The sequence below is a fragment of the Saimiri boliviensis genome, chromosome 6 (assembly GCF_048565385.1).
Source record: "Saimiri boliviensis isolate mSaiBol1 chromosome 6, mSaiBol1.pri, whole genome shotgun sequence".
Lineage (NCBI taxonomy): Eukaryota > Metazoa > Chordata > Mammalia > Primates > Cebidae > Saimiri > Saimiri boliviensis.
The window spans coordinates 112,340,303-112,359,299 of NC_133454.1; the positions used below are offsets into that span (position 1 = coordinate 112,340,303).

The window sequence follows — 18,997 nt, forward strand, 5'->3', positions numbered from 1 at the left end:
CCTCACTTTACTCATCTGTAAAATGGGGGCAGTGCTAATAACCACAGGGTTTTGGGGAAGAACAGAAGACGTAACGGGCATGAAGTAGTGTGAGTCCAGATACAGAGCATAGGCTCTGGAATATAACCGCCTGGGTTCAAATTCCAGCTCTGCCACTTACCAGCTAGGAGCTCTTGGGCAGGTAACTTAATCTTCTGGAGCTTCAACTTTCCTGTCTGTAAATGGAGACAATCATATCAATAGACCCTTCCTCTCAGATTAGGTTTATGGTAGGGACAAAGAGGACTATGGTAGATATCGCCTTCGAGGATCCCACAATCTTGCAGGAGAGATAAGTTTGGAGGGATAAATAGAGGTACAGTGTTAAGCAAAGTGTTTAGTATTCAGTAAAAGCGCAATAAAGTTCTTGGCTTGTAGTCTTCACAGTTTTGGCTTCCTCTAAGCTTGCAGTAGGCTTTCGATGTGTGATTTGTGCATCAATTAGACTTGGCCTGCCAGGAAAATAGATCCCACTGTCTTTAATTGTTGGAAACAGATGCTCAGTGCTGCAAAGAAAAATCAGCACTGAGACAAAGGATCTCTCAGCAAGGCAATCTTTACTTTCTGCAGAAAGGGTACTCCTGTAAGCCATCTTGCCAGGAGAGTACAATGAACAAAGGAAAAACAGACATACTAATCCTTTATGCATTTGGGGTTATCCTTACTGCTGTGTCTGATCTTTGTTGGCTGGAGCCAGACTTCACAATCTAAAATGAAAACTTGATTGGATAACAACGTAAAACTTTTATAAACAGGTAAAAGCAGTGGAGAACAAAAAGGAAATCTAAATAAGGAAGGGGCATAGGTTGTGAGTTGGGACGTGCCTGTGAGCAGGTCTAGCACAGATATCTTGGTTCAAGTTTAAGGGCATAGAATGTACTACGTGCCTGTGAGCATGTCTAACAGCTACATAGGATGGGGCTGAACAAAGAGTTTATTAATAAAAAGCAAAAAGGCTTTGAAGAAAGTGTTTAAAACAAACTATTATTTCTAAGACTTATAATTTATTCTTTAGCAAGAAAGGAAACTTTGAAGAGGAACTTTTCTACTTCCGATATTAATTGTTACCGTGTGCCCTGTGGTGAGCACTTTTACATGTGCTATTTCAGTTAACCTTCCCAAACAAAGATTGTTATCCTCTCCATTTTGCAGAGAAGAAAACCTGAGCTTCAGGGAAGGGAAGTAACTTGCCCAGGTTCACAGATTTCAGCCCTGATCTAATCTTGCCTCCAGCATCCAACAGCCCCACCATCCCAACACCTCAAGTAACTTTATCTCAATCACTATTACTTCCATGGTGGGATTTTCAGAAACCCAGAGGCAGTATCTGCTCAGGTATAGGAGAGCCCTGGGCCTTGCACCGACGTCTAGAATTTGCCAAGGGGAACTCCTGGATACTGCCGGAGATCTCAGGTTGACAGATAAATGTGCTTGCCTTCCCATTTCTTCTCTTTTCATCCAAGAGCAGGAGTGGATGGACATAGGGGCTCTGGAGCCGGGGAGCAGGGGCATGGGGACTAATAGTTCAGCAGGAAGAGGGTAACTGTGAGCAGGTGAGCCTGGGAGAGCAAAAAATGAAACAGACAGCAGGAATGTAGGAGGCAGGACCCAAACTTCCCTAAATTCTGAATTCACCGTGCTGGTAGATTTGGATAACTGCCTCTTGCTCATCGCCAGCTTAACCACAATGTTATCATCAGTAAAATGGGAAAGCTTTGCACAAGTTGAGTCTGTAGTTTTTTTGTTTTATTGAGTTAGAGTTTCACCCTTGTTGCCCAGGCTGGAGTGCAGTGGCATGATCTCAGCTCACTGCAACCTCTGCCTTCGGGGATCAAGCAATTCTCCTGTCTCAGCCTCCCGAGTAGCTGGGATTACAGGCACCCACCACCATGCCTGGCTAATTTTTGTATTTTTAGTAGAGATGGGGTTTCACCATGTTGGCCAGGCTGGTCTTGAACTCCTGACATCAAGTGATCCACCCGCCACAGCCTCACAAAGTTCTGGGTTTACAGGCCTGAGCAACTGCATGCAGCCTAGTCTGAAGTTTAAAAATTCACTGATCGCACTGATTATGCCAGGGACCATATGCATTCTTTGTTCTTACTCAAATGCAGGTGTCCAGGTACACAGCCAGTTCCTGGCCCACAGTTGAACCTTCACATATATTTGTTTCATGACTGAACTGTACCAGGTGCCCCTGTGGGACCTTCAGATCTAAACCTCTAATCTCAACAGCTCTACCCAGATGATAATGGTGATTTTAAAAGTCTTACATTTGTCACACGCTTGCTGGTTTTCAAAGCCTCTTGGCAGAAATCATCTCTTTCATTGTTTACAACAGTTGTGTAGGGTAGGTGTTAACATCTCCCTTTATAGATGAGAAGACAGACGCAGAGAAGTTAGGCCACTCGCCCAAGGTCACACAGCCAGAAGTTCAAGGCCAGGATGGGCCCCAGGTCTCCTGACCTCCCTGTCCTCTCCTCTCTTCCTGTCACCTGAACATATAGTCCAAATTCCAGATGTAAATACAATGAGAAAGGTTTGGATCTCATTTCTTTTCTTTTCTTTTTCTTTTTTTTTTTTTGAGACTGAGTCTTGCTCTGTCACCCAGGCTGGAGTGCAATGGCATGGTTTCAGCTCACGCTGCCTCCCAGGTTCAAGCAATTCTCCTGCCTCAGACTCCTGAATAGCTGGGATTATAGGTGTCCACCGCCATGCCTGGCTGATTTTTGGATTTTTAGTAGAGATGGGGTTTCAATATGTTGGCCAGGCTGGTCTCAAACTCCTGACCTGCTGATCTGCCTGTCTTGACCTCTCAAAGTGCTAGGATTACAGGCATGGACCACCTCACCTGGCCTGGATCCCAGTTCTTTATTTGCTGGGTGACTTTGGACAGGTCTCTCTGAGTTTGTAAAACAAGCTTCCTGACCATCTCTGCCTCATGGAGTTGTTTGGAGGCTTAAGGAGGCTTGTAGTCCTTTAAAGGCTTTATCACCATGCCTCATGTTAAAGATTAGGAGTCTAAAGCACCGTGAGGCAAAGTAACTTGCCCAAAGCCAAACAGCTGGTGAGCAAATGAGACAGACTTTGAACCTGGGTTTCTCTAACCTTGCAACCTGAGCTTCTACCCAAGTAAGCACTCCATAAATGGCGATTACTGCTATTGTGTTGTTTACTATTAGTTAATTTAAAAGTGAAGGTGGAGGATGAAGTTTCAACAATCTCTTTACCCAGCAGGACCTTCCCTTGCTATTCCCACGGAGTTACTTTTTGGAAAGCTCAGCTACGATGCATTCAGAGGAAGCTTGACCCTGGGCCCCTCCCAGCAAAGCCGTCCAGATTCTACCTCTTTTCCTGCAGGGTGTGGTGTGTGTGTGTATGTGTTCGGTATGTGTGTGTGTGTGGGGCAGGGTGTGTATGGTGTGTGTGTGTGCATGTCTGTGTGTGTGTGGCGGGGTGTGTATGGTATGTGTGTGCGTGTGTGTGTGTGCGGTATGTGTGGGGGGACAGGGTGTGTATGGTGTGTGTGTGCGTGTATGTGTGTGTGTGGCGGGTGTGTACGGGGTGTGTGTGTGTGTGTGGCGGGTGTGTACGGGGTGTGTGTGTGTGTGTGGCGGGGTGTGTATGGTGTGTGCATGCATGCGTGCGTGTGTGCGCGCGCGTGCACGTGCATCCCTGGGAATTGCAAGCATTCCTGAGGGTGGAGAAGCAGCAGGCAGGCACTTGGACCTTGTGTTAAACACACTCAGAGAGGCTGGCCCTGGCCTGTGTGTAGCTTGCTGAAGGGAGAAAAAGAGAGAAAGTGGAGGAATCTCTGAACTAGTCCAGGCCTGGAAGGGTCACATCCTTCGAATCTCCACAGGATGTTCCTAAGATTTGTGAATTTATTTCCATGAAAGTCATTGCAAAGATAAACAAATTTAATCACTCAGTTGTACATTTAATGAACTGTCACGTTTTGGAAATGATTGCAAATTACATATAAAAGGAGACAATTCAGAGAAAAATCAGGGAGGCAATGATTAAACATTTAAAATGCAGACTGCCTTGGCAAAGCTAGGTTGTAAGGTCGGCATGCCTCCAGAGAAAGAACCTGCCAAGTCTAGTGTTACCCAAACAGCCATTTGTGCATTGGGCTCACCTGTATTGCATATTTAGCATGTTCCAGGAGCTATACTGAGAACCTTCCATGAGACACTCACAGCCACCCAATGCTAGAGTTGCAGCTACCATTCCCATTTAGAAATGCATGGGAGAGTTTAGGCGACTGGCTCAGGATGGCACAGTTAGGAGGTGGTGTAAAAATTCCCCTGAGTAGCAGCTCTGCCCTGGGTCTTGGAGATCCAGAGATGAACAAAGTAGGGCCCCAGACCTTGAGAAGCATGCAGCCTAATCAGCCATCGTGTTATAAATGTCAGGAGCCAGAGGCCATCCCTTCTAGTGATGTCAAATGCCTTTTAAGTGAAGGACACTTTCTCCTTGAAATCTCACGTGAGACGCTATCATGCAAAACAGATGAAAAAGGGAACCTGTTTCTGGCTAAAGCCGAGAGGGAGATGGCTCTTCCTCTCTCGCCATTTTCATTCTTAAAATACCTAGAAGCAGGGCATACCAACCAACTTAAAACTGCTGATCCAGATGCCCCATTTCACAGGTGGGAACACTAAGGCCCAGAGAGGGGAACGAATCGCCCAGATGGCTGAGACTCGAACGTGGGCCTGTGGACTCCGGGTTCAGGGATCTTTGCCGGGCATTAGTGCTCCTAGGATGCTGTGCAAATGCTCACCCTAGGTGTCCTGTGTATAGCGATTGGGGTGTGGAACCTGGGTGGTGCAGCACTAGACACACTTTGGTGAATTGGGGGCTTTTAGGCCAATTCAACTTTTTTTCTCCAGATGCTAGAGAAAGTGAACCCTAAGAGCTTCTTAGGGAAAGGTGAGAATTTTCAGAAGAACCACTTCTAGCTGCCCAAATTCCAGAGATATTGAAAGCACCCTGGCCTGGGAGTCAGGAGGTCTGGGTCCAATGCCCAGCTCATAACCATGATGAAAATCTAGTCTTTGTTTCTTCCTCAGTTTCCCCATTGTCAAAATGAAGTGGTTGGATTACAGTGAGTTCTCCATAAGGTTCCTTCCCGAATCTTTCCAGAACTTTCAGGCCAGGCCACTTCTGGGTTTCTGCCAACCTAGACTCCAGTGGGTCGACTCTGGCCTTCCCCGCTCCTTCTCCCTCCTGAGGACTGCCCAGCCATCCACAGCCCCACTGCCTGCTCCATGGTTCCTTCCCAGCTTCTCCCCTCCCGAGCCCCCCTCCTCGGTGGAGCCTTCACTTTCTGAGTTTCCTGGTAAGCCGCAACCTTGGTGCCTTACTTGCTTTCATCAAACAGCCGAAGGGATTCTATGGGCCATTTGCCCAAGCCTCCATTTTACAGATGGAAGCCCTGAGGCCAGAGAAGGGAGGGTTTTCCCAAGATTACTTGTGAAAGGGAGGTGAGCTCTTCCTGCAACCCCAATCGGCCTTCCTTCGTCCAGGACTAAATTCTTGGAGCGCCTAACTTTAAAGGAAAAGCAATTTTTTGACCTAATATATTAGGTTGGTACAAAAGTAATTGTGGTATTCCTATTACATTCAATGGCAAAAAACACAATTACTTTTTTTTTTTTTTTTTTTTAAGATAGAGTGTCGCTCTGTCACCAGGCCGGAGTGCAGTGGTGCAATCTCAGCTCACTGCAACCTCTGCCTCCCAGGTTCAAGCGGTTCTCCTGCCTCAGCCTCCCGAGTAGCTGAATACAGGCATGCATCAGCACGCCTAGCTAATTTTTATATTTTTAGTAGAGGTGGGGTTTCACCATGTTGGCCAGAATGGTCTCGATTTCATGACCTTGTGATCCACTCACCTCAGTCTCCCAAAGTGCTGGGATTACAGGCATGAGCCGCCATGCCCGGCCCACTACTACTTTTGCACCAATATTTATGTTTCCCAATTGAGAGGACATCAGAGATGTTCAAGGAGATGAAAATCACTGGCGGTAATCCAAGGGCCTCCAATACCCTAACTGATCTGGTGAGCAGTGGGGTTGGAGCGGGTCCCTTCCCAGTTCTCTTTGAACCCTCTTGAAGAATTTGTTGCTAATGTGTCTTTAACAGCTTTCTAGCATTTGCTTATCTCCCTTTCAAAGAGAAAGTGGAGCCTGGGCCTCAGCACCTTCCTCAGGCAACAGTATCTTGTTAGACTGTATTATGATTATTCTTGTGGTTAAAGATACATTGTTAGAATTTAATAACACTTTTATTTTCATTGTATTTATTTTAATGGTTACCTTCTATTTATAGTAATGTGATGCTGGCCTTCCATTTATGGTAGTAACTTAAGAGATCTTTTTAAAAACAAGCCCACTTAAGTAAATCAAAAAATGACAAAAGCAGAGTTGATTTAGAGAAGGCTATTCGGATGTCCTTAGCTGGTGCACAGATAGGGTCAGGTTCTCCACGGAGGCTGGAGAGAGGCGGAGGTCCGGGAAACTGACTTGGAGCTGGAGTTACAGACCCAGCTGCTTGTCTGAGTGGTTCAGAGGATCTGCAGGCTCTTCCCTATGCTCTGCCCACTTCTGCCATACCCCAGATCCTTAGAGGCTCAATCCCTTCCTCTGGCTGTCTCTGGTCTCCACTTCCCAAGCTCCAGCACCCTTGCTGTCGGCTTCCCGTTTTTCTTCTTTAAAGGTATTTGGGCCTCGTGTCCAAGGAGGCCCACTCGGGGCCTCTCCTGGCAGCATCCCCAAGTGCAGGGCCTGTGTGGTTCTCAGTGAGAGGGAGTCAGCCTCCACCCTCCATTCTGTTTTGGCAGCTGAAGGGTGAACATGGAGGCCTTCCCCTGGTCTTCCACTTACAGAAATTCCACCATTAGACATTTCCTCCCCATCGGTCCCTTCGAAGCCACGGATCCAGGACTTTTTCTTCCAGCGATCTGCCTACTCTGAGTCCTGGCGACTCCGTGAAGTTCTTGAAAGGACCAGACATCCCTAAAGTCCTTACAGGGACATATCCGGTTCCTGGAATGTGGGCAAGGAAAGGCAGCCACTTCTGCTTCTCCAAACCCTGGCTGGTGGCTGGGCGAACTGGCTACGCCTGTCATCCCAGCATTTTGGGAAGCTGAGGTGGGAGGATCACTTGAAGCCAGGAGTTGGAGATCAGCCTGGGGAACATGGTAAGACCCCAGCTCTACAAAAACACAAGCACAAAAACGACAGAAAACACTAGCCAGGCATGACGGGGCATGCCTGTGGTCCCAGCTACTTGGGAGGCTGAGGTGGGAGGATTGGCTTGCTTAAGCCCAGGAGGTGGAGGCTACAGGGAGCCGTGCTTACCCCCCTCCCCCTGTACTCCAGCCTGGGCAACAGAGCGAGGCCTTGTCTCAAAAACAAAATAAAACAAAAAAGGACGCCCCAAACTCTGCCCTGTGGCCTGACCACCAACATTTATATACAAGACAGGAGCAGGGTCAACTCCTTCCTGTCAGTCACTCCTTAGTGAGAATCAGTCGGCCAAGGGCCTGGTGCAGAGCTGGAGTGAATTCTAGGGCCCACGGGGATGGGGTGTGGAAGCTTCAAGCTGGGGCTCAAAACAGAGTTGCCGTGGGAAGAGGAGTGGGCAGCCCGAGGCCCGGTCCTCAAGGCAGTCACCGAACGCTTTCACCTGGGCTGTCGGCTGCGATCTGCTGGATTGCCCGTTTTGTCTGGGGCAGGGCCGGGTAGCTGTTTTAACGGAAGCTCAGAGGTTAAAAGTCCCAGTGAAGTCAGTTCAGGGTCTGGGAGGGGGTGCGACTGTGGCAGCAGCACAGAGAAGAAAATATAAGCTCTCCAGCCCCCTGATAACTTCAGCTCTGAGGTTGGAGACACAGATCTGGCCCCTAGCAATCAAGTCATTTGCATCTGACCTGCGTTCAGGCCCCCTCTCTTATCCGCAAATCAAAGGAGGGTGAGTTCCCCAGGCTTTCCACGGGTACTCCCGGGGGCAACGTGAAGCCCAGGAACCCAGTCCGGCCCGAGGATCCCACCCCAAGCCCAGCGGTCAGGCCTCGGGGACAGCTGAAAATTCCCCGGGAATAAACACTCAGGGTCCAGCGTGCCCCTCCCCACTCCCGCGACGATCTTCCGAATTCAGACGCCGCGAGGGCCGGCAAGCAGAGCGGGAGGTGGTCGGGGGTGGAGGAAGGGAAGATGGGCAGAGGGCGGGCCCAGGGACCCCCAGACAGGGCGTGGACGCGGAGGCCCAGGCCGGCGGGAGGCGAGGGGCAGCCCGCGCTGGAGACTCGCGTCTCTGCGGCGGCGGCGGCGGGAGCCGGGAGGGGCGGAGGTTTGGGGAGGGGGAGGGAGCGCGGGGGAGGGGAGGGACGGACGGCGGCGGAGGTGGGGCCGGCGGGCTGGCGGGCGGGCAGCTGCCGCCGGCGTCGCGGGGCTCCAGGCTGCGGGGCGGACGCAACGCCGAGCGATCCACCGCGGAGCCGCGCGAGGCCGCCCGAGCCACGGCCCCGGCCCCGAGCCCCGACCGAAAGCCTCTGCCTCGTGCCGCGGGTCTCCGGACGCGCCGCCGCCGCCGGGAAGGCACCCGGCGCCGGGCAAGTTGCGAGCGCGCCCCTCCGTCCGGGAAAGTTTCCCCCCGGCCGCCGGCGGGAGTTGGCGCGGGGTCCGGCCGCCTTCGCTGGAAGGTAGGGGGCTCCGCACCTCTGCGCCCTCCCCACGCCGCCGCCGCGCCCCCGGGGACCTGGGGATCTCCCGCGCTCCGGCCCGGGGGTGCTGCTGGACGCGGCGGGAGAGTGGGGTGGAGCGGGGGTCCCAGGACGGTCCGGGGAAGCCCAGCAACCAAGTTCCACTCAAACTAGCAGCGGGGGCTGGGGGGGCCGGGGGCGGGCTCGCCCGGTGCCTGCCTGGGGTCCGCCGAGGGCCGGGGCTGCGCCCAGGACAGGTGCAGAGCCGGTGGGCGCCCCACGCTCCGGGCGGGGGAGTGGGGGCTTCTGGAGAAAGGCGCGGGGTGGCAGGTGTGGTTGCGAGGTTCGGGGTTTCGGCCAGGGCTGCGCCCGGAAAGGGGCTGCGCGCCACGCCACCCGGTAGCAGGGCAGGGAGGGACCAGGGACCCGGAGCGGCGATCCCGGCCGGGAGGGCTGCGGGGACCGGCAGCGGCAAGGAGGGCGGGCCGCCTTTGGGGTCCCCGGCCGCGGGGCGGGGCGGTGGCGCCACGCGTTCCTCCAGGATGCCCCTTATTCCTTAGGCGTGTGCGGTTTGGGGAAGCGGAGACTCCGTGGGGTGCGGGGTGGGTGGGAGGCTCGGGCACGTCCGGATTTAGGAGGCAGTGGGAGCCGGTTGGGAGGGTGCTCGGCTCGGGTGGGATCGCGCCGGCTCCGGGTCCTGCTGGAGCGAGGTGAGTGGGCTCCCGCCAGGGGGCGCCCTGCCCCGGCCCTCGCCCGCAGGAAGCGCGTCCTGGCCCCCGCGAGGAAACTGCGCCGACCTCCAGGACGCGGGGGCCGCCCGAGGAGCCCGCCCTGCACGGGCCAGGCGGGGGAGGCGGAGGGCGCCCAGTGCGACCTGCGCCGTGGGCTGGCAAGGCCGGGAGTCGGGACGTGAGCTTGCGTGGGGAGGCTGGCAGGGCAAGTGGCTGAATAGGACATTTGCCCCCAGGAAAAGACGTAAGAAACGGCAAGGGCGGGTCGGTGCGGAGAGAGTGCGGTGGGGAATTAACTTTTTGAAGTTTCTTGGAGTTACAGAAACCCAAACCCCAAAATGCTCGCACCCTTTTTGCAAAAGTTGCACCTTTGTTCCTTGGATCTGGCCGAATGTCTGGTGAAGGCCGGATGGGGGTCCTGGGGTATCCTCTCTCTGGGCCCGAGTAAACTGGGAGGCGCGGGGTGGGAGGTGGGCGATGGGGCCTTAAAGACTTTAGCAGTCCAGGCCGAAGTGTTCAATTTCTCAGCAGTCAACGAGCCCTGACCCCCACCCTCACCCCCTGGGTCTGGGTCTCTAGGCCACATTCTTGTCATTTGACAGTTATGGTGGAAATCTGCCTGGGTCCCAGTTGTCTGGCCTCAGGGTCCCTGTATGTTGAGTCTGTGTGGCTGTGCCTTGGGGAGTCGACGGCTGCTGGCATCTGTGAGGAGTGTCATCTTTGTCATGTGCGGGGCTAACGTTGAAGGGACACTGGAGGGGCTATTGCCTCATCTTTCCAGCTCCTTCCCTCCTTCCCTCACCCCAAGTGAGTGTAAATGAGCAAATCCTGGAACCACGGTGGCCTCGCTGTGGTTGGCAGAAGTTTTCACCTTTCCCTTGGCTGGTGACCTGTGCTCCTTGGGCTCCCGTGTCTTTAATGTCCCTTACAAAGGTGGGGGAAATGGGGGTCCCCGAAAGACGTGAGGTTCCTCTGTTCGGTGTAGTCCGCCACGTGTTTTTGTTGCATGCTACTGAAATGCTCCAGGACAAAGTTGTCCTAGAAAAGATCTGCTAGATTTTTATTTTGAATAGAAGAGGAGGAGGAGCGAGGAGAGTAGGGAAAGGGTGGAGACGCCCGCTGTCTCTGGATAGGTCTTTAAGACATTCCAGGGGGCTGGAAGACAAAAGCAGCTTTTTTTTGTTGTGTTTTGCCTTTTCTGTGGAGGGAAGCTGCGGGACCAGCCCTGCCTTGGAACCTGCCTGGGAGCGTGGGGCCCCCAGAAGGCTGGCGTTTCCCAAGTTCTGTCCCTCCCTTCTTCTCCCCACCCCCACCCCACTTTTCTTGAATTGCAGAGGGAATTGAGGCTCCCCAAGGGCTTCTAAAGTTCATGTTGGGGCTTAAAGCATCGACTGGGTCTTCTCCCAGGTGAACTCCAAGATCACTGATGTAAACATGGCAAGTCTTGGGCACTCTGTTTCCTTGTCTCTCTTGTCCCCAAACCCATTCAAATGGCCGGGGTATGTGATGCGCTTACCCCAGGCTGAAATGGCAGCCTATCATTGAAGGCTCCAGGAAGCTTTCTAGAAGCGGAAGTTAGTTGGGTTTAGAACACCCTGGGCTGAGTCGCGGAAGGAACCCTCTGCCCTTTAGAAAATGAGATTTTAATGGTCTGAGGGGTGCATTGGAGGAGAGGGTGCTGGGTAGGGACAAGGGATTAATTCAAGAATTTGTGGGAGGGGGTGCCAGGAAGAGGGAAAACAGCAGATTTGAAATCGAGCTCTTCTGAGTCATCCATGTGGCCTTGGGTAAGTGATTTCCTCTCTGGAGCCTGCTTCCTCAGTCTGTAAAATGAGTATGTTGGCTGAGGAGATTCTGAGCAATCTTGCAACTTAGAGCAGCAGAGTCTAACCTTATACAGGGCTGGGCAGCCCTGCTCCCTTCCCTCCACCTTCCATTCAGTGGAAGGTGCCTCTCCTGGCTGGCTTGCCTTCCTGTCTGCCTGTATACAGCAAAATCCTGCATTGAGTGAACCCAGCAGATCCAGAAACAGCTCCTGTCATCAGAGCTGAAGGACAAAGTGCCCAGCAGTTTTGGGTAGAAAGGAGAATATTTGTAACCAGTTCCCCCCGCCCCCACCCCCGTCAGTCTGCAAGTTTGCTTCCTGCTCTTCCCTGAGAAGAGTCCTTTCAGTTCCTGGGTTGCAGGTTTTAGGGACCTCTCCCTTTCCAGAGGGCTGCTCTTTTGGCTGGATTCATCAGTCATTGAGAGGGAAAATCAGGAACATTTGTTCATGCTCAGCTGGGGTGCAGCACAGGGAGGGGGCCTTGGAAACCAGTGATCCGGTCCCATGGAGCAGATGACGCCCATTGATCAGGCATTTCCACCACCTGATGCCATGGAGCAAATGCACCAGCCTGGGCTCCTCCTGCCACCAGGGCTGGCACCTTGGACCTGCATGCGCACTCCATATGGGGGAGTGGGGGTGGATCGTGAGACAGTTTTTATGAAGAGTGGGAGAGGAGCAGGTGAGCCTGTGTTTGCAGCTGGCAGGGCTGATCTTTCATCTAGGCACTTGTTGTCTTAAGATCCAGCCCTTGGCCTTGGTCTGCACCTGAGACGGCTGGCTTAATTAGTGAATTCAACAACTCAGAGATGAGCAAAATTATGTTGACTGGTCGTGGGCAAGTGTGTACAAAAGGCGACAGGATGGGGCAGAAAGGTAGCTGAACCGGGCCTTAGACCTGTGTCCCAGCCCTGATTCTGTTACAGATGGAGCCTTGTGGCCTTGTGTGAGTCACAGCCCCTCTCTGAGCCTCAGTTTCCTATTTCTTTAGAGGCAGCAGTGCATGGTGGTTAGACTGCCTGGATTTGCATGCTGGCTTTATCCTTCTTATCAGGTGGGTGACCTTAGACCATTCAACCCCTGGTGCCTCCGTTTCCTGATTTGTAAAATGGAACTAGTAAGACCCCATTGGATGGTTGTGGATAGTCTTTGAGATAAAACTGGTAGAACATTTAGCATAATGCCTGGCGTATAGTAGTAAGTGCTCAATAAACGTTCACTATCATCATTGTCATGATTATCGTTATTACTATTATTGTAAAAAGGGAGGGATTAACTTGGGTCCTTTCTAGTTTTCTGGGGCTTAGATTGTGTGTGTGTGTGTGTGTGTGTGTGTGTGTGTGTGTGTGAGAGAGAGAGAGAGAGACACAGAGAGAGAGAGAGAGAGAGAGAATATATCTGTCTTTGGGGTAGAAGGCAAGGGTGAATAAGTTGCTGTTTTGGTTATTTTCTTCCTTTCCCTGACTCGTTGAGGGACTCCTGAATCTTGTGACCATGCTTATGGTAGCCCCGTCCCCATGGCAAGAAGCCCAAATTGACGTCACTGACAATATCCTGGTTCCTGGCAGTTGAGGGATGATATTTCATCAGCTAGCATTTGCCCATCCTTTCCCTTCCACTCTTTGTTTCCCACCCTTTGCCATGGTATGAAAACCATATGTGCAGATAATGAGTTTAAGCTGATCAGCCTCTCCTAGCATCACCCAAGTAAGAGGCCGCCTTCCTAGAAGACACTTTTGACTTTAAGATAAACAATCTGGTTCTTCTGTTGTGTTGTTTTATGTCTGGCTGGCCCTGCACCCTTTTTATGTTCTGCCCATGGTCTGCTGCAAGGACGTGGGCTGGGCCAGGTCTGTGGTCTACAGCCTTGGACCTTATTGGCCATGCTGACTGGGGAAGCCTCTTCCAGCAGCTTGGGAGGGGACAGGCCAGGCCGGGCCTCTGTCTCATCTTGTTCCAGCAAGGCTGCTGCTCTGAGATACCCCAGAGATGATTATCATGGGGGCAGACACTTGGGGAATGCTCCCTGTCTGCTGCGAGCTTGACAATACTTCATCCTGTCTCCACCTACAAGGATGGTTTAGATATTGCCCCCATCCTGTAGATTAGAGAGCGAAGGCTCAGAAAGGATTGAGAGTGAGTGGTGGGATTGGGATTTGATCCTAGGCTGATCCGATTCTCCTTCCCATGTGCTAAACCACTGTATTATATTTCCTCTTGTATCAAAACCTCCTGTGAGCCACAAAAGCCCCAGGAAAGATGTTACTTAGATTGGGTCTGGTCCCCTCCTCCGCCTTTGATCATCTTCCAGGCTCTGAGCACCTTATGAAATTCTGTGTTTGTCCTGCATGGATTACTCAGCCATCCTGGGGACAGTGAGGAAGAGAGTTTTTTGGGACATGGCTGATTACAGGGGGTTAGGGGAAGAATGATTTTATTAGGCAACAAAAGGTTGTCATGGGAAGAGGATGCATATTGGAGTCACAGATGTGAAATTTGAATCCTGTTTCTGCCATTTACTGGCTGTGTGGCCTTGGCTTCCTTATCTGTCAAAAGTCAGAATAATAGCAACCACAGATGACTCTAAAATCTCAGTGGCTTAATAAAACGATTAACTCCTGATCACATTATTTGTCTAACATGGGTCTCTGCTCCACATGGTCACTCAGGGACCCAGGCTGATGACGACTCCCCCATCTTTGTAGCTGCCCCTTCTAGAGCATGTGGCATCCAGAGTTACTGCAGATGGGGAAGAGGGAGAAGGGAAAGCCACACTGATATTCAACTGCTTTGGCCAGGAGGTGACACACATCACTTCACCTCTAGCACCTAGGTCAGAACTGTCATCTGGCCCCAAACCAGTCCCCAGGGAGGCTGAGAATGTAAGGAAGCGCATGGATATTTGATGAGCACTAAGTCTCTGCACTTACGTCCACCCTAGTAGAGTGCTTTAAGGATCAATTGAGGTGGTGCATTTAAAGCTTCTAGCATAGACCTGCAATGTTGCTGCTTCTTTTTTTTTTTTTTTTAATTGCATTTTAGGTTTTGGGGTACATGTGAAGAACATGCAAAATAGTTGCATACGTACACACGTGGCAGTGTGATTTGCTGCCTTCCTCCCCCTCACCTATATCTGGCATTTCTCCCCATGCCATCCCCCCCCCAACTCCCCACCCTTCACTGTCCCGCCCCTATTTCCCCCCAACAGACCCCAGTGTGTGATGCTCCCCTCCCTGTGTCCATGTGTTCTCATTGTTCAACACCCGCCTATGCGTGAGAACATGCGGTGTTTGATTTTCTGCTCCTGTGTCAGTTTGCTGAGAATGATGGCTTCCAGGTTCATCCATGTCCCTACAAAGGACACAAACTCATCGTTTTTGATGGCTGCGTAATATTCCATGGTGTCTATGTGCCACATTTTCCCTGTCCAGTCTATCATCGATGGGCATTTGGGTTGGTTCCAGGTCTTTGCTGGTTCTTAGCACATAGGAGCTTCCTAGATTACAGACTGTGTATATTGAAATTACTTCTGGGCAGATGGTATTGTGCCTATATATATAGGGAGGTGAGTCCCTGCATGGCAAGGGCACTATAAGCCAGGCCCTGGATCTTCAGCCCAGTTCTCACATGACTTCCTTTGGCTCACTGAAATTTCCTGCTCTTAGAACTTTTTCAAGCAGGTCTCCCGGGATCTTTCAGAACCCACTTCTGCTCCTGTCTCCTCCCCTCATTCCTCAATAGCGTGGAATATCTGTATTCATTTTATGGATGGTGAGGCGGGGAGGTTGCAGGAACTATCTGGAAACTAAGGGAGAAGGGTCAGGCCATGAGGTGACACAAGCCATAGTCTTAGGTATTTATAGTGAGAGCTGTAAGAATCTGGGCCTCACATACGCTGCTTTGGGAATTGCCGCTTTGGGAATTGCCATGCATCCAACCTCTTTGATGCAGGGAGGCACCTTTGCACCCACGATGCCTCTCCAAGGCACACCTGGTGCTACCTGCAGCTCCCATCCCACCTGCGCACCTCCGTACTCCACTGCATCCTTGTGAGAGCCGGCAGGAAAGCTGTAGTTTGGGTTGTTTGACCCTCCAAATCTCATGTTGAAATTTGATCCCCATTGTTGGAGGTGGGGCTGTTTGGGTCTCAGGGGCGGATCCCTCCTGAGGGGCCTGGTTCTCACGCTGACAGTTCCCAGGAGAGCTGGTTGTTACACAGCCTGGCTCCTCCCTCCCCTTGCTCACGCTTCCTCTCTCACCAAAGGATCTCTGTCCATGCCGGCTCCCCTTCACCTTCCGCCCTGAGTGGAAGCAGCCTGAGGTCCTGTCCAGTAACACGTGCTGGCACCACGCTTCGTGTCCCACCTGCAGAACCATGAGCCAAACAAACCCTTTTCTTTCATAAATTACCCAACCTTGTATATTCCCTTATAGCAACACAAACTGGCTAAGACCAAGCCCGAGGAGGCTTTCCAGGTCTGCTGTCCTGACGACAGTAAGATGTCCACACCTAGGTTCAAATCTTGACTGCTCTGCTTAGCACCTGTCCATTGCTTTCAGCCTGTCTCAGTTTTCTCCCCTGCAAAATGGCAAGAATGTAGGAAAGCTGGAAAGCGAGTCAAGTCCCTGGCACAGAGTAGGCATCGTGTTTGCACCTCTCCTCTCCTCCCGGAGTAAGAGGAAGAGCTGCCCTTGGCAAGGGAACGGTGCCTGTGGAGACGCTAGAGGTGGGCACTCGTGCTTGGACCCCGTGGTCCTTGGATGGGGAGGCACCCACTCTCCTTCCCAGAGGCCTGGGGCTGGGCTCTTGTGTTGAACTTATAGGGCTTCCATTCGAAACAGAAGAATTCGGAGCCCTGGATCCTGGACTTAGGTCCATTTTTTCCTGTCTAACTCCCACAGTGGGTGCAGGGCTGGGGTGTTGCTGAGCGAGGCTCCCGCCCCCACCCTGTGTTGCTGCCTCTCCTTCTGGGGGCACAGATTGCAGCGTGCTCCAGTGGGCCAAGTGCACTGGGCCACCTGCTGCCTGACATTTAGGGCTCCACCAGCGGGGCGGGCTCAGGGAACTTGCTCATTGGCTGGTGTCTTAGCCCTTGGGGAATGAGGCGCTTCTCCAGCCAAAACAGAAACACCGCCCTCCACGGACCCTGTGAGGAAAAGCTGGGCGGGCTGGACACAGCGAGCGGAGGGGCCTGTGGTTAGGAAGAGGGTGGCCTCTCGGGACGGGGTTCTGAGATGCGCATTTCTCCTGGGAAGAGTGGACGCTTGTTCCTGGGGTCATCGAAGAGTGTAGCCTTCCCCTGACTCAGGCGCAGAGGACAGCGATGGCTGTGATGGTGGCACTTGGGGCCCTCAGACACCCCTCACTCCTGCACCCAGACCTTGGCTTCTGTAGGCAGGGGCAGCAGCTCTGAGGCAGCTCTGTAGCCCTATGAGGTGGCTTACTGGTTTCCTGCGGCAGCTGTGACAGCACCATCAACTAGGTGTCTTAAAACAGCAGAAACTGATTCTCACAGTTCTGGAAGCTGAAAAGCCTGCGGTCAAGGTGTTGGCAGGAACGCGCTGTCTCTGGGGGTTCTAGGGGAGGGCCCTCTTTCCTCTCCCTAACCTCTGGTGTTACTGGGAACTCACCACGTTCTTTGGCTTATAGATGCCTCCCTGCACCAGCATGCGGCATTCTTCCTCTGTGTCTGCCGCGCTCTCTCATAGGGACACCAGTCATGTTGGATTAGGGCCCACCCTCGTGACCTCCTCTTAACCCCATTACCTCTGCGAAGCTCCTGATAGCCAGGGGTTAGGCTGTCAACATATCTTTCTGGCATATACAGATCAACCCATAGAGGTGGGTAGTATTATTGACCTGTTGACCGTCAAGGATGTCAGTGCAAAGAGGTTAAGTAATTTGCCCAAGTTTCTCCATATCCCCATACAACTAGCAAGTGATTGGTAAATTACTCTTTATATATTTCATTCCTCTCACCAATACAGTAGGGTTATATACCTACCTCATGGCCTAGTCCTAAGCATCAAAGGAGGTGAAAGTCTGTGTGAAAACACGCTCTGTCCACAGCTAAGTGTTTGCCAGTTGTGTTATCTGTCTTGGTTCCCCAGATGGGATGTCTCCCAGGAAACATCAGCATATAGAAAGTATAACCAGTTGGCCAGCCTGGCCAACAAGGTGAAGCACCGTCTCTACTAAAAATACAAAAATTAGCTGGGCGTAGCCGCGCATGCCTGTAGTCCCAGCTACTCAGGAGACTGAGGCAGGAGAATCGCTTTAACCCGGGAGGCAGAGGTTGCAGTGAGCTGAGATTGCATCACTGCACTCCAGCCTGGCAAAGAGCGAGACTGCATCTCAAAAAAAAGAAAAAGAAAAAGAAGAAAAAAAAAAAAGAAATGACAACCAATTGGAGACAGAATCGTTTCTAGAAGTAATTGTTTGAGTTGACTGAATCAAAGGCACCATTTGCATTTTTTCAACTGGCCGTGCCTTTCTGGAGTTGCCTGCCAGCTCCATCTCCTTGCAAGTTGAGACTATCGGTTGAGATGCGTTTTTCTTGCTTTCCTTTTTTTCTGGGTTCCCCTGTAGCATCAGAAGTCATGGTGACTTTTGCAATTTGGGCTTCTCTCCCCAGGGGGGTGTCTGGGCATCTGTATAGAGAGGGCCCCTGGGAGGCTCAGCAGATGCCTCTCAGCTCCAGAGCCCTTCCCCCTGGGCCCGGGAGGGTTTAGGGGTTCAGCTGTGGAGGCTGGAGGACTCTGATAGGCCTCCTCATCCGGGTGCAAGGAAGCAGGGGAGGCAGTCTGCTGTGGAGCGTCAGGGCACATTCTGAACACAGTGCCTGGGTACAAATCCCAGTTCAATCTCACGCTATGACCTTTGTTTGATCTTTGACAAATCACTTAAATTCTCTCTGACTCCATTTTAACTCGTGGGGTTTGATTAAAATGCATAAATGTATCTCTTGGGATGGAATGTGGTACATGACAAGTATTCAGTGAATGTCAGGATTACTTTAAATATTTTATTTGTCATCTGCTTCCCTTTGTAGAGTGAGGGTGGAAAGTTTCTGTTTGGTTTTCCACGGAGCCCGCATCGTGGAGCTCAGTGCCTGGGGTTGGACAGATGCTCACATGCTGAATGAATGAGGAAACTAATGATTGAATGGGTAGATTCTTAGCTATAGCTTCCTCAAGATTCCACCCCTCTTTGCCACGCACCAAGGCCTCTACCCCTAAGCCCTTCTTATGTGGGGGCACGGGGAGGTCATAGCACTAAAGCCAAAAGGGAGCCATAGAATGCCATGAAAATGCTCAGAGCATCCAGGACAGAAAGGCCACCTCCAGGAAGCAGAGGACAAGTTGGGTTGGAGGATGAGGAGAAACTGAGAATGGGGGCTGGGAAGATTGTGGTCACTGCAGGAAGCAGGTCGTGGTGGCCAAAGATCACGTTGAGAGTGTGGGATTTCTCCCACGACACAGCCACCAGAGGCACTCCTTGGTGTCTCCAGCACACCAGAGAGGGCTGCCCTTCTCCACTGTGATAAATCGATAGGCGTACTTCATTTTAGGGAGCCGGATCTATGAAAATGTTAGCTGGATTCGAAAGTCTTCATTCAATTTCTAGACAAGTTAACTCTTAAGTTTCCCATTGCTTCCTCCTGCCTTAGAAATAAATTCCAGTTACAGAAGTTCCGC

At 51.9% G+C, this 18,997-nt stretch overlaps 1 protein-coding gene and 1 long non-coding RNA gene across 8 annotated transcripts in view; one reads left to right on the plus strand and one right to left on the minus strand.

The window, feature by feature from the left end:
* Positions 1-266: 266 nt before the first annotated feature.
* Positions 267-18,076, minus strand: LOC141584887 (uncharacterized). The gene is made up of 3 exons (XR_012518160.1): positions 17,790-18,076; positions 17,305-17,419; positions 267-491 (listed from the first exon to the last, which is right to left on the minus strand). It is a non-coding gene; the product is annotated as an uncharacterized LOC141584887 (long non-coding RNA).
* TSPAN18 (tetraspanin 18) overlaps positions 8,460-18,997 on the plus strand; it is a 204,262-nt gene continuing 193,724 nt past the window's right edge. For 6 of the 7 annotated variants that reach the window (XM_074401343.1, XM_074401345.1, XM_074401346.1 and 3 more), the window contains exon 1: positions 8,460-8,743. The gene's annotated coding sequence lies outside the window, so the exon portion shown is untranslated. Of the gene's footprint in view, positions 8,744-9,602; positions 9,719-18,997 lie in introns of those variants that run through there. The other variant, XM_074401344.1, reaches the window with a different exon arrangement.